We start from the raw sequence: 15,314 nt of genomic DNA, 5'->3' as shown, positions 1-15,314 counted from the left end.
ACATGTTTCTGAGTTGGTGCCCTTCATCAGTAAAGACCAAAGAACAACAAAAATATCTGGGGTTGCTGGAAATGCCGCCGATATCGTCTCAGGTTTAGTACCACTCCCCAACTCACAGGTGCGTCTTCAGAGCTCGTCAGCTCAATGGCTCGAGGGAGCCTTTTAAACATGAAGTCCGATTGGGAGGACACTGCCTAACATTCCAGTCGAGTTCGTCCTTTGCATCCTGGTACTTGCAGTTTGAATAATTAACGCTTGCTTGAAAAAATCTGTAGTATTTCACTAAAGTTAGTGCAGACAGTACTCTTCATCTCTAGACTCGTATTTCTGGGTTAGTGCCCTTCATCAGTAGAGACCATAGAACAACAAAAACATCTGGGGTTGCTAAGAAATGCCGCCGATATCGTCAAATGGAAGTGGAATGTTAGGCAGTGTGCTCCAAATCGGACTTCATGTTTAAAAGGCTCTCTCGAGCCATTGAACTGACGAGCTCTGGAGACGCACCTGTGAGCCGGGGAGTGGTACTAAACCTGAGATGATAATGGTGGCATTTCCAGTGACCCCAGATATTTTTGTTGTTCTTTGGTCTCTACTGATTAAGAGCACTAACCCAGAAACACGTGTCTACAGATGAACAGTACTGTCTGCACTAACTTTAGTGAAATACTACAGATTTATTCAAGCAAGCATTAATTGTTCAAACTGCATGTACCAGGATGCTAGAGACAACCTCGACTGGAATGTTAGGCAGGGTGCTCCCAATCTGACTTTATGTTTAAAAGGCTTCCTCGTGCCATTGAGCTGACGAGCTCTGGAGACGCACCTGTGAGCCGGGGAGTGGTACTAAACCTGAGACGATATCAGCTGCATTTCCAGCAGCCCCAGATATTTTTGTTGGTCTTTGGTCTCTACTGATAAAGGGCACTAACCCAGAAACACGTGTCTAAAGATGAACAGTACTGTCTGCACTAACTTTAGTGAAATACTACAGATTTTTTCAAGCAAGCATTAATTGTTCAAACTGCATGTACCAGGATGCAAGGGACAAACTTGACTGGAATGTTAGGCAGTGTGCTCCCAATCGGACTTCATAGACACTGGTTGATAACCCAGCCTCCCAAACTATTGCTCTGGTGGCATGGGTTTATCATTATACGTTCCCTCGAATGCCTAATAATTGTTCGGGACGAGCAGCGTCATTGTCTCAGGTGGATTTGGGAGTCCCTTAGAAGGTTTCTCACTCTCCTGAAAGCTGGTCAAGACCAATAACTTCCCCAGGCTAAGTTTTGTCATATACTATTTTTGGTCTTTCTGGGTATTGTATCATATTTGTATCACATCCAGTCCCTCCTAGGGGATGGTGTGGATCTTTCAACTGCTGTTTTGTCATTAGATAGGCATTTGTATGTGCTTTTCTCAACTGTGTTTTTGATTTATAACCCCAATAATAAAAAGTACAAAAATGGAAAAAGCACAAGGACTCTTTCTGATGTTGTAAAAAATCAGTAACCTACAGCCCAATATCATTATGATACATGCCCCTTCCTTTAGAGCATGGGTCTTCAAACTAGGGGGTGGGCCCTCCTAAGGGGCCCCGAAATGATCCCAGGGGAGGGGTTCCAGCTCTGGCCCAGAGAAGCAGTATGCTGATAAAAGGGCTTTGTTTTCAGCTGAAAACCAATGAGCAGGAGAACACTGCTCTTTAATGGGCCATCACTACCATGCTTTGTCTTTGATATCCAAGCTGGAGTATGTGTGAAAGGGGAATGGACTCCAAATACTCTTCAGAACCCTCACCCCACCCCTACTTCTAATAATAACTTTGGATACCTTTATACGTTAGTAAGACCTGCCTGGCCAGAATAGAGTGTTTGGCATCATGTATTTGATTGCATTTTTAAAACAGTAACAGAATTTACCTTCACTGTTTAAGTAAGTCTAGACATATTGGAACATTGTCAATTTAACAGAATTGTGGAAAATTGGGAAGGGGGCAGATTTTTTTTTTCACTGGGTGGGGGAACACAGCATTTAAAAGTTTGAAGAACCGTAGGCCAGATTTAAGAAGGTCCTAGCTCCACCTTGCGCCATATTATCATAATTTGTTGAATGCTAATGTGGTGTTAGGTTGGCAAAAATGGCAAGCCATATTTGCAAAGAGGCACAGTGCACGCTCTGCACCACTATGTAAACCCTTGCGCCACATTATGCCTGTGCCAGGCATAACGTTTGCAAGGGGGCGTTCCGGACAGAAAAATGGCGTAGTGGAATCTATGAGATTCCAATGCGCCATTTCTGGCGTCATTTTTTAATGCCTGCCTAAGGAAGGTGTTAAAGTGAGGCTCCCATTGTTTTCAATGGGCCTCCTTTCACTTTGCAGGATTAGCATCAAAATGTTTGCGCTGATCCTGCAAAGAGCCAAACTAGCATCAACATTTTTGACGCTAGTTCCCTAACGTGCGCCATTTTGCACCGTATCATAAATACAGCTCACACATGGTGGCGTTAGGGGGTCACAATGAGACTCAAGAAAAGTGGCGCATCTTGACATGATGCAACACTTTTCATAAATTTGCCCCTGTGCTTTAGAGGCAGGATAAAACCACCTTTTTCTCTTATGCAGCTATATCTGATTCAGAAAGTCGGTATTCCAATCACCCAGTTTGAAGTCCTGCTCTCGTGCACAGTAGCACATTATTAGGCAGTCTTTTGGCTTCATAAATGTTTGAGAAAATGACACAAAAGCTCCCAAACAATTATCAATTATTGCAACAGAGAGGAGGAGTGCGGGGAATGGTCCCTCTCTCCTGGTGTCTGCTAATGTCTGGCAGACTTTGAGACCATGATATATCTCTTCTTGGGGCAGGAGGGTGCTGCAGTGACACAATAAACAACAGGGGGGGCAAGTGACCTTGCTGCACTGCCCTGTGCCACAAGGAAAGGCCAGAAATTCCCCGTACTAATGAAATAAAGTCCATTTCAGTCTATTCCCCCCAGTGCTGGTGCGCAGTTTGCTACCTAGCTCCAACCCAGGCCACCATGGTGCAAGGGTGCTCATGTTGTATGTAGTATTATTTTTGTGCAGGAAGGGGCAACTTCCTGCACAAAAACAAGCCTTGGAGTAGTTTTCCTCTTTTTATGTGCGCTGCAGAATGCAGCACACATAGAAAGAGGTAAAAAACGACGAGAAATACAGATATTTCTCCTTGTTGCACCTTCTCTGGGCGGGCGTAAAGTTTTGTTGCATTCCCAGGTTTACATTGCCTTGTAAATCTGAGAATGCGTCATCACCCATGGATGTTGCTTGGGAAAACCCACCGCCATGGAACGCCCCATGACACAGTGTATGGTATTGCAGCGACTAGGGCTGCCTTGCCTTCCACCATATCCACAAGGCCATGAAAAGCATTACAAAGTAGCTTTGCATGGCCTCATAGATATGGGTCTGCCCTCTGCGTCATGGGAGCGTCAAAAAAAGTGACGCACCGGCGTTGCAAGGGGCGTGCAAATATGTCCCATGGTGTTTTATCTTTGCAGATCAGTTGAAAATAGCATCCATCGCGTGCATCCGCAAATTACACGGGAATATCGCGATACACAAAAGCTGAGGGGTGGTGGGTCGGGGGGGACGTCTGGTTATATATGACCCCTGCAGGGACTGTAGAACCCTCGGGGTAGCACTTTCAAGAAACTCTGTACCATTGGCAGTTCCCTGCTGGTAACAACTCCCCTCCTAGCAGCCTTCTGTTATGCTGAAATCATTGGTGAGACAAGATAAAATCTGGCAGTTTTATTCAAGTTGTATGCGAGTCACATACACTGCCAGGGATGGAAACTCTTATAAAACAAAAACACACAAAGGACATTTAAGCAGAAGAGCCAGTCGACGCACTATCAGAGACCTGCCAGCAGCGAAAATAAAACGGATCTAGGAATCACACTGTGACTGATGGACACCATTTCCTCCCCCGAGGCTTCAAGCAGAGGAAGGGGGAGGGTAGAACAGATTAACTTTCCTTAATGCACAGCTAAGGACAGTTGTGGGCTAGCGCTCCTAGAAGGCTAATCTCGCGCTACATTGTTTTTTTTCTTTGACATCTCACTCATTTGGCTTCATCGACAGACTTGGGAGCCAAAATGAACCTGTTTGAAAACTGAAGCGCACTTCCTGACGATTAGACTTCCCGGATAAATGTCCAAGGCTGCTCTGTTTAGTAAATCTCCCTCCAACAGCTTGTGATTTGTAACCCGGCCTCCTGGTACAGTTCTAAAAATAACACCAGCTTGGGGATCGCCTATCACGACAGTATCCGTTCCCGCCGAGCAGTCTCCCCTGCCTGTTGGATGCAATGAAGGCAATGTGACATTTTGTCTGGAAGGGGGGCTAAGGGTTAGCGAAACTCCCTATCTGGTCCCAGCTAATGGTCATTTACCCCCCGAAAGGTACCTGAAAAGGGCTCTCAGTGTAAAGAAAAAAAGTCATTTCTACTCATTCTGACGTCCACCCATAGTAAGTGTAGAATGTCGCTTGATTGATGACGTCTGCTGGGGGATTGAGGGGTACTATGATGTTATTCACCTGACTGCCCCTTTAATTAAGTTTAATAACTGTACCAGCCAGGCTATGGTTATAAGGATCTTCTCTGTGTGGAGTGAAGTCCCAGTTTAGATAGGTTTGTTATTCAGGCAAAGATATACGATCTCGTTTCAAGAGAGCGTTTAAAGTTACAAACACAGTGCCAACAGAAAGGACATTTGAGACAGGGTAACCCAGATGGGATTAAATGAATTTGAAGCGCTCACAGATACAAAGAAACATTCATAGAGTGCATTGCCCTGTGGCCTTCTAATATTTGTTCTGTCTAACACAGACGATTAGAATTTAAAAGGATCTATAATTTACCAATTTACCTCTGTTATATTGTTAGGTGATGTATGATTAAGAGACAACCTATGTTGTATTATATTGTAATATTGTAATAATATTTATATAGCGCTTACTACCCCTGGCAAGGCGTCAAAGTGCTTTACAGCGAGTAGCACACTACTCCGGAACCCGAAAGGAATTAGTGGTGAATTAGTATAAGGAAAAATGAGTACAGTTTTAGTATTATTATGAGTTAATTTGAGCCGCGGATATGTGAGTTTGTTAGTTGGATTAACTGGAGTAATGAAAGGGTTTAGGAGGGAAGAATCCAGAAGTGTTAATTGGGAGTTTATAGTAATAGGATGAGGCTTGGGATGAGTAAAGGGGGATGGAGGAAGGAAGAGTCTGTGGAAAGGGTTAGGGAGATCATAGTAGCAAGAGGAGTTTTGGATGAGTCAAAGGTGAGATAAATGAGGGGGAATTTAGTAGGGTTGTTTGGGAGATCATGGTAGTAAACTGAGGTTTGGGTGAATTACATGTGGAAGAGGAGGGACGAGTTTAGGCAGGGTTATTTAGGAGATGAAAGTAGTAGGATGGGTTTGGGATGAGTCAGAGTGAGGATGGAGGATAGATTGAAAGAGACATGACATATGGTGATGGGTAGACAAAGTAAAGCTTACAAGAGAGTAAAAGTTTAATATGTTTTTTAAAATAATTTTATATATATATATATATAGTTTGATTGTTATTTTTATTTATTTAATTTCTTTAGTCATTATTATTATTACTATTTTTTTAATTTAGTTATTTATAATTTGAATGTTATTTATATATTTTATTTTATTTTTATTACATTTTTCTCTAGTACAGTAGGAATAGAGTAATGAATAAATAGGTATGTAAATACATAGTAAGGGAATATATGTTCAAGGAATATAATAATGGGTATAATATTAGAAGAAAAGTAGTATTGTATAAACACAGACTTTCAAGATTTGTAATAGTTTGAAGTTAATTAATACGTGTACTTTTCTAACATTTATTTATCTTTACTCAACTTTTGAATAGCCAAATGCTTATGATAATTAAACATTTGATCAGTGTGATATAAAATGAGATCAGAGATTCATAAGTATCTAATATAACAACTTATCTAGGAGCTATGCAATGCCCTATGAACATTTTAAGAATAGAATATATATACACACACCCATACATACACACATGAATACACACACATATATATACATATATATATATATATATATATATATATATATATATATATATATATATATATATATATAAACATACATACATATACCTATTTAAACCGTGAGTAAATAAACATTAGTTAAACAGGTTTAAAGAGTATGTGTGTGATTTATTGTTATGACGTAGTAGCGATACATATTTCCTAAAGAACTATCCATATCTAGAACATACACATAATCAGATAAAAAATATTTATCAACACAGGCATATGCAGTCCATAGCTGTTTGAAAATGGTGGTTATGAAGGAAAGAGCCAACTCTCGAGCAGCCTTCTGAAGACAAGATAGTTATCTGTGGATCTTATATTTGGCGGTAATGAATTCCATAGTTTGGCTGCTTGAACAGAGAAGGATGTACCACCTATAGTCTTTTTCTTGTATGGTGGTGTTTTAAGGCGGGGTGACAATCTTGAGCGGAGGTTTCTGTGTTGAATGTATTTGGTTATTTTGTTTCTGAAAAAGAGCGGTTCTGTTCCATGTACAGCTTTGTGGGTGATACAAAGCAGCTTGAAGGTGCATCTTCTGGCAACGGGTAACCAATGTAGTGCTCTCAAGGCAGGTGAGATGTGGGCTTGTGGCTTTACATGTAATAGCAGCCTGGCAGTGGAGTTCTGAATACGTTGTAGTTTTTTCATATTAGATAAAGATGATCCATGGTAGAGGCCATTGGCATAATCCAGTTTGGATAGTACGAGCAAGATAGTAGCCTCCACCTTGTGTGGAAATCTGGGGTGGGGAAAGATGCGTCTTAGAGACTTCAAGGTGATGAAGCTTGTTCGTGCTAATTTATCCACTTGGGCATTCATTGTTAACTTGGAGTCCATGGAAATTCCAAGGTTTTTAACTTCCTCAGATAATTGAGGAGGTGGTCTGAGATCGTCAGGCCAGGCGCACAGTGGGTCGTAATTTTTCCAGTCACCACATATGCGTATTTCTGTTTTGGAGGCATTTTAAGTAGTATTTGTGTGTCATCTGCATAGTTGTAGCATGTGAGCTGAAAATCATTGATCAGTTCTGGTAATGATATCATGTAGATGTTGAAAATCAAAGGTGAGATGATTGATCCTTGGGGGACCCCTGCATTTGTGAGGTAGAGTTTGGACAAGAAGGGGGGAGAATAGATGATATTAGTTCTTTTTTTTAAGGTAGGATGTAATCCAGTTGAGAGACCATCCCTTCTAAGCCGGTTTCATGGAGTCTTTGAATTAGGGTGTCATGGTCAACCGTATCAAAGGCAGCCGAGAGGTCCAAGAGAAGTAGTGCAGCAACTCCATTGTGGTCGACTGTGTTTTTAAGATCATCCCAGATTGCTATGAGTGCCGATTCAGTGCCTCTTCCTGGGCGGAATCCAGTTTGGCAGTCTGAAAGTATGGAATTGTCTTCAATGAATTGTGACATCTGGGCGAATGCTGCTCTTTCTATCAATTTGCCCAGGAAAGGTCCATTTGTGATTGGTCTGTAGTTGTTGGGGTACTGCGGGTTGCTAAAGCAAATGTTTTAACTAGAAATTATTAATGAGTGTTTATGAACTTTAGGTGATTGAATTATGTAGAAAATGAATAACGTAGAGAAATAATGCACGTATTTGGGAAATGTGACCTCGCAGAATGGCCACCACTGTTCACAAAATGTACTAATTTATGATTAATACTTATGAAATATTGAAAATGTATTAGATTAATGTAGTAATATGTCATATTTAGGGTTATGAACAATGCTTTATCTTATCGATATTCATTAGCGTTTAATAAAATTGCTGACAGAGTGAACTACACTGTGAAATGTCCATTGTCTTGTTAAAAGTGCTTAACAGAAACTTTTCATGAGAACCGACTAACAGAAGATGATGTTCCTAGCAGAGTAACAAATTGTGTGTAATGTGTGTGAGATGTACTTTTCCAGGATGAGAACAATTAAGACACTGACTGGAGCTGAAGATGCAACAATATTGATGATGAGGACATCATAAAGTGAACCAATCAACTTCACAAGAAGAGCGAAATATTAGAATTCATAGATTTAGTATAGAAATATTAATGGGTAGAGTATAACCGTACGATTAACTGACCAACAGAGAACTAGGGGATAGTTTAGGTGACTTTGATATAACTACGCGACAGAGGGAAATTATTTGGATTTATTGAGATTAGAGAGAGACTAGAGATTCAAGAAGTACTGCAATTTTGAGAGAAGAAGAGACTTTAGAAGAGACTTGAGATTCTGTCAATCAGCTCATACTCCCTGACTGAGAGCCTGATGCTTTGCTGACCGATTGATGACCTGAGGACGAAGACTGATTCTGCTTGCTGACTCATGCCGGGAGTAGATAGGTAGATAGGTAGATATGACAATGTGACTGTTATGCATTTTATGCCTTTTCTTTCTAGGTAGTTAGAAATGGGGTCTTTGGTTGGCAGTCAGGTTACCCCTGTCTAAGCAAGGACCCTCACTCTAGTCAGGGTAAGTCACACACAATCCAAATTATCCTGTGCCCACCCTCTGGTAGCTTGGCACTGAGCAGTCAGGCTTTACTTAGAAGGCAATGTGTATAGTATTTGGGCAATAAACCATGCAATAACACAGTAAAACACCACAAAAATACACCAAACAGTGTTTAGAAAAATATATAATATTTATCTGGATAAATGCAGGTCAAAACGGTTAAAATGTAATAAGTATATGTTGAGATACCACTGTAAAAATTATACAAAGTGTCTTTAATCTCTTAAAAGTAATAAATGTCTCTTGCAAGCTCAAAGTACCTGGTTTGAGTTCAAAATCTCTGCAAAGAACAGCAGAGGGGGAGATGTGTGTAAAACAGGGAGGTGTGCGTCGATTTCTCGGGCCGCACATGGCGATGCGTCATTCTTTTTCCACGCAGGGACGGCTGTGCGTCGATTTCCAGCACTCGGTCATTTGATCCTCTTCGGGTTGCAGGGTTTTCAGATGCCCCGGGGACGATGTGTTAAAATCCGACGCTGACAGGACAAAGTCACAGGGGCTGCATCGATCCGGTGGGTGTTGCGTGGAAATTTATACCACACGGCAGGCGCTGCGCCGATTCCTCTCTGGAAGTCGGGCTGCGTCGTTCTGGCTGGGCTGTGCGTCGATCCAGTGGGTCGTGTGTCGAATTTCCAGTCGCTACGCTGGCACTGCATCGATCTTCTCGTTGCAAAGTCGGGCTGCATTGTTTCGGTTCAGCGTGCAGTGAATTTTTCACCGCAAAGCAGGCTGTGCGTCATTTCTGGTAGGCTGTGCATCAATTTGCGCTGCACAAGGAGTTCTTCTTGCAGGAATAAAGTCTTTTTGGTCCTGAGACTTCAGGGAACAGGAGGCAAGCTCTATCCAAGCCCTTTGAGAGCACTTCTCAGCACAGCCAGAGAGCAGCAAGGCAACAGGGCAACAGCAAGGCAGCAGTCCTTCACAGAAAGCAGTCAGGTGAGTCATTTGGGCAGCCAGGCAGTTCTTCTTGGCAGGATGCAGGTTCTGGTTCAGGTTCTCTTCTCCAGGAAGTGTCTGTGACAAGAGTGTCTTGTCAAGAAGTATCCGAGTTGGTAGGGTCAGAGACCCTGCTTAAATACCCAAATGTGCCTTTGAAGTGGGAGAGACTTCAGGGAATGGCTTAGAAGCGCACAAGGTCCCCTTTCAGTTCCATCCTGTCTGCCAGGGTCCAGTAGGGGGTGTAGCAGTCCTTTGTGTGAGGGCAGGCTACTGTCTGTTGACATGTAAGTGTCAAGCCCTCCACCCTCCCAGCCCAGGAAGACCCATTCAAAATGCAGATGTATGCAAGTGAGGCTGAGCATCCTGTGTTTGTGGTGTGTCTGAGTGAATGCACAAGGGAGCTGTCAAATAAACCTAGCCATTCATGGATTAGAAAGCACAGAAGGATTTAAGTGTAGAGAAATGATCACTTTCTAAAAGTAGCATTTATTAAATAGTAATATCAAATACAACATCACCATTAAGCAAGATTTTGTGTCACCATTCTGGTCATACTAAATATGACCTGGCTACTCCTTTCAGATCAGGATCTACCACTCAAACAGTATATGAGGGTAGTCCCAATGCTATCCTATGAAAGGAGCAGGCCTCACAGCAGTGTAAAAACGAATGTAGGAGTTTTACAGTACCAGGACATATAGAACACACATGTACATGTCCTGACTTTTACCTACATAGCACCCTGCCCTTTGGGCTACCTAGGGCCTATCTTAGGGGTGACAAATGTAGAAAAAGGGGAGTTTAAGGCTTGGCTAGTACTTTTAAATGCCAAATCAAAGTGGCAGTGAAACTGCACACACAGGCACTGCAGAGGCAGGCCTGAGGCATGGTTAGGGGTCTACTTATGTGGGTGGCACAGCCAGTGCTGCAGCCCACTAGTAGCATTTAATTTACAGGCCCTGGGTACATGTAGTGCACTTAACTAGGGACTTACAAGTAAATTAAATAGGCCAATTGGGTATGAGCCAATGTCACCATGTTTTAGGGAGAGAGCATATGCACTTTAGCACTGGTTAGCAGTGGTAAGGTGCGCACAGTCCTTAAGCCAGCAAAAATTAGGTCAGAAAAAGAGATGGAGGAAGGCAAAACGTTTGGGGGTGACCCTGCAGAAAGGCCAGTTCCAACGGGTACCAACTGCACTGTTTTCATAGTTCCATAGCTAGATGGTTTTCATAAATTTGTGTCCTAAATTGTTTTGCATGAAGCCCAACATGCGGATGCTAATCTGAGGTTAGTTGAAGATGTTCACATAATGACTGACAAATTAAAGGGACTAATGTTTGACGAGTTATCTTGCTCAATTCTGTGTACGTTATTACTTTGTTGCAGCTAACTCTGCTATTGATATGCTCGGTAACCTTAGAATGTGTTGTGATTCAAGCTTTGATTAGATTTCGTTTCTACCATTATTTTGGACAACCAGTATTGTTCTTATATGTGTTCCATTTGATTTTGAGATTAATCTACATGACTTTAGCATTGTTATTATAAGGGAAATAAACTCACTAAACTTTTACTAAAGGTGTGGTTATTCATGGCTGAAAGGTCATGGTGCGTGACATTTACTGACTCCATTGATTATTGATTTTAATGATTACTAATGATTATTGATTATTATGTATTGATCATTGATTCCTGCACTATAGCTATGGTAAGATCATCTTAATATGAGTCAAAAGGTTCATCGACCTTTTTGCGTCCCCTTTTAAGTTTACTTATTAAGGTCTGAAGTGCTAACAGTTATGGTAGCAGACTGATGGTTTGTCTCTTTAAGAGCTTGTTATAGGTGTCTGTGCAGAGTGAGGTGTTCCCAGGGATGATAATGGTTTGATATTGGTCCCTTTTGAGAATTTAGTATTATTGAGATTTGGATTTTGTTTTTCAATGATGACATTTGGGGAGAAAATAATGTTCCCTCAAGCCTAGAAATTACTTCCCCAGATCCTGGACCATGCTAGTGGTGTTTGAGTATGTTCCTGAGTTTATTTGATAGAGTGGGTCGCCCTTGCACAGCTTAAGCAAATAGCAGGTGAATTGTGAGGTTTGTGAGGATATTAGGGAGTTTGTGTACTCCAAATGAAGTCATAGTAGGAGTGTGCGTAGTCCGCAGTATGAGAGTAGGGAAGTCGTAGAATTTCACGAGTGTGGCGCTTTGTACTAAAAAATTGTCCATGTGGTTGTTGATGTACGAATCCTGCGTGGTCTAAGACTCCGGAGTAAATTGAAAAGTGTATGAGACACTTGGTTATATGTTGTAATTTGTTTGGTTTAGTAGGTTGATCGGGCATGGTCAACAAGTCAGTGTGTGAGTTAAAGTGGGCGAGAGAACATTTCTACTGAGATTTGGCAAATTCTATGTGCACCAGGACAGACCCATTGATCCGTTGAGAGTAAAATCTGCGGGTTGAATTTTGCTTGTGAATCTGGGAGACCGAGAAAGAGGAATACCTGTATGCGCGAAAGAGCCATCAGTGAAAATCCGTAAGGTTTCTGAAGCGATTGTGCTACCTTTTCCAGTAGTAAACCAGCAGATTTGTTTTGGTTTTTGTTTTCTGATTAGTGCTCCCATAATTTTGCATTATTTTTGTGTCAATCGAAGTTAGAAGGACGAGCCACAAGACTTTGTCACCCGCAGTATGTGTGAGAGTGACGTCATTGGAGCTGCGCTGGGATAGGTTGGTTAGTGAGAAGGGTCACACATGGATTGGCAGCCGTCCATGAGAGCAATTGGTTGAGGACGTGGGTGAAAGGAATCTTATGAAAAGTCATTTCCTGATTTGATTTTGAATAAACAAAAGTAGAAAAGATGAGGTTTTTCAAGACATTGAGAAGTACCGTAAGAGGAAATTCGTACATTAAAGCAAGTGTAGTAGAGCCTACCCCGCCGGAGGGTACACCGGCTTACATTGTAATGGAGGAGAGAGGTGCTGCGCCATGTCTTTGGTTAAAACAATGGTGCAAGTTGACAGAGAAAAATGGGAGCTTAGCGTTTCCTGAGAATGGGACGTTCAATTTGAGGATTCTGGAGCAATTGAGGATGCCGCTATATGAATCGAAGCCCCTTCCGAGACCAGCACAGTTCGAGGCATTAGCAGTTTGGGAGCTAGTAGCTAGACAGCAAAAGCAATTGAAATTTGAGAAAAGAATGAGAAAAGTAGAAAAGACTTTAGCGGAAGCGAGATAGGATTGGGAACAGAAGAAGTGGAGATCAGTGATTTTGCAGAAGTTAAGTTGTTTACGGCTATTACGCAGGAGGATGAGATGGAAGGAAAGAAAGCAACTAGAAAAATTAATAGAAGTCCGTCTGCTAGTAAGGAAGCTATAAGGTCTTCCATAGCAGAGGAGGAATCAGATCTTGTTACACAGATATTGAGAGATCGACCACCACCATATACAGTGCATGAGAGTGGTCCAAGTACAATTGCTGATCCAACAGCCCCGGCACAGGTAACGGGACAGTGAGTCCACTGCAGGTTAATGCTAACCTGACACAGAATGCAGAGAAAATTAGTCCTAATGTGCTGGCTACTCCTGTAGTGCAGACACAGATGCAGCGGCCACAGATACAGAGACTTTATCCTGATGTGCCTATTTTAAAGACAACTTCGAATTTAGTGGTGCCTATGGAGCAAGTGGTTCTGAGACCAATATTGGTTTAGACTGAGCTGACTCCGATTTTGTTGTCTCAAGTGCAGCCGCAGGTAATGCTGAGATTTACGCCAATGACAGGGACACAGTCAGACTTGACTCCAGTAATGAATCAGAGTATGGGAGTTACTCTCCCACAGAGTGTAGGTTCCAGAGCAGCCCCGGATGCAATATCACTGACGATTACTGTTGGTCCAGCGGTACCATTATTTGCACAAAATAAACCAATTGTGAGTGAACAAGGAGCAATGGCTCAGAGTCTAATGAGGAAGTAGTCTCTTCCGTGGGTCAAACTTTTGATGGATCAAGATCGTTGTTAGATCTTAGTCCACTTGTTGCACTTCCAAATGCTGTGACTGGACCAAATGCAGGTCAGAGCTTGAAATTATTGACACCGCAGACTCCGAGTGCAGTGATACAGCAGGTGCCATTGGTTCAAGCGAGTAACATTTTGTTACAGGGACTGACAGCTCAGCAGTTAACTGAGTGGTTAGATAAGCTGAACACACCACAGAATGCTTCTAAAGGCGTGGAGCAATGAATTGTGTCAGACTAAGCATGGAAGTAGGTGAACTGGTTGAGGGAACAATGAGGGTGAATAGATTAGAGTCCTACAAAGAAGCAGAGTTGAGATACTTGTGCCCAAGGATTACAAGAGAGGTGGGCAAGGCAAATGAGAGATTTGCAGATTTGGCAGAGAAACATGGCATAGAGATTGAGAAAACAAAACATTTGAAGAGGAGTTACAGATTAGATTTTGAGACAAAGGATTTAGCATTAGAGAAGTGGGAAGGCAGATGGGTAAAGAAAAGAGACAGGACAAAAATAGATTCTCTAGAAGTGACTGAGAATGTATAACAGGACAAGATTTGGTGAAGATTTTACCAATGAGGGAAATCCCCGGGGGAAATTTTGTTCATGTTCCTTGGAGTAGGAGTGACATTCTGCCATTTACGAATGATTATCCAAAATTGAGGGAGAAGCCAGTATAGTGGTATCAGCAGACAGACAGGTTCGTGAAACTTGCAAAGTGTTTGTGGGAGGACTTGAACACATTACTGGAAATACTGGTTCCTGCTGACTTATGGGTCGAGTGTAAGAGGACTGTAGACTGGCCAACAAGTGAACCAGAAATAGACAAGAATACAGGTGCACCGTCTCCTGAGGTAATGACATATTATTATAAGGTGATTGGGTTTCTGAAAATGAGGATTTCGCCTAAGAATATTGATTGGCAGAGGACTGATAGGACAGTGCAAGAAGCAAAGGAGTTGATACATGCGTACTATGAGAGATTGTTAAAGGCGTTCAAGGAGTCTAGTGGTAAGGAAGCAATTGAGCCTAAAGACATGCTGCATTTTGTGTTCAGATATGTGGAAGGATTGAGCCCTGAAATTGGTCAGGTGATTAAGAGCCATTTGATTTTCTGGCAAGCGAAGCCGATTGATGAAGTGTTGCAGTATGCAAAATACTGTAGTGATGAGATTGAGTTAAAGCAGAAGAAGTTGAAAGAGAAGGCGATGGTGATGCAAATTAAAGCAGCTCAAACAGGAGTGCAAGGAAATGTTGTGCAGCAGATGCCGCAATAGCAGGGAAATGTCATGTTTCAGCCTCAGATGAGAGGTAGACGTCGTGAAGGTAATATGAATCGTGGTCCAGATTTGAATACTGTAGTCGTTCAGAATGATGTACAGGGAATGAAGAAGCTGTTGCCGTGTTACATTTGTGGAGCCGTGGGACATTGGAAGCGGGAGTGTTGAATGATGGTGCAGGACGGTAATGACATAAATACATTTCAGAATGTGAGAGGACCGAGACTAAGGGGTCCTAATCCAAATTTCCAGAATAATGTGAATCAGGTGCAGAATTTTCAGCCTATGCAACAGGTACAATTGCCCAGTGCACAAGTGACACAATTGCAGCCAATGCAGCAGCAGGTTCCTATGGTACCTAGACAGCAAATGCAGATACCTCAAGCCCCAATAGAGCAGCAACAGATGATGCTTTCTCATCAGGTCACAGGT

This window comes from Pleurodeles waltl, chromosome 11 (assembly GCF_031143425.1).
Source record: "Pleurodeles waltl isolate 20211129_DDA chromosome 11, aPleWal1.hap1.20221129, whole genome shotgun sequence".
Classification (NCBI taxonomy): domain Eukaryota; kingdom Metazoa; phylum Chordata; class Amphibia; order Caudata; family Salamandridae; genus Pleurodeles; species Pleurodeles waltl.
The sequence above is the reverse complement of the archived record's forward strand: the minus strand, read 5'-3'. Positions refer to the sequence as shown.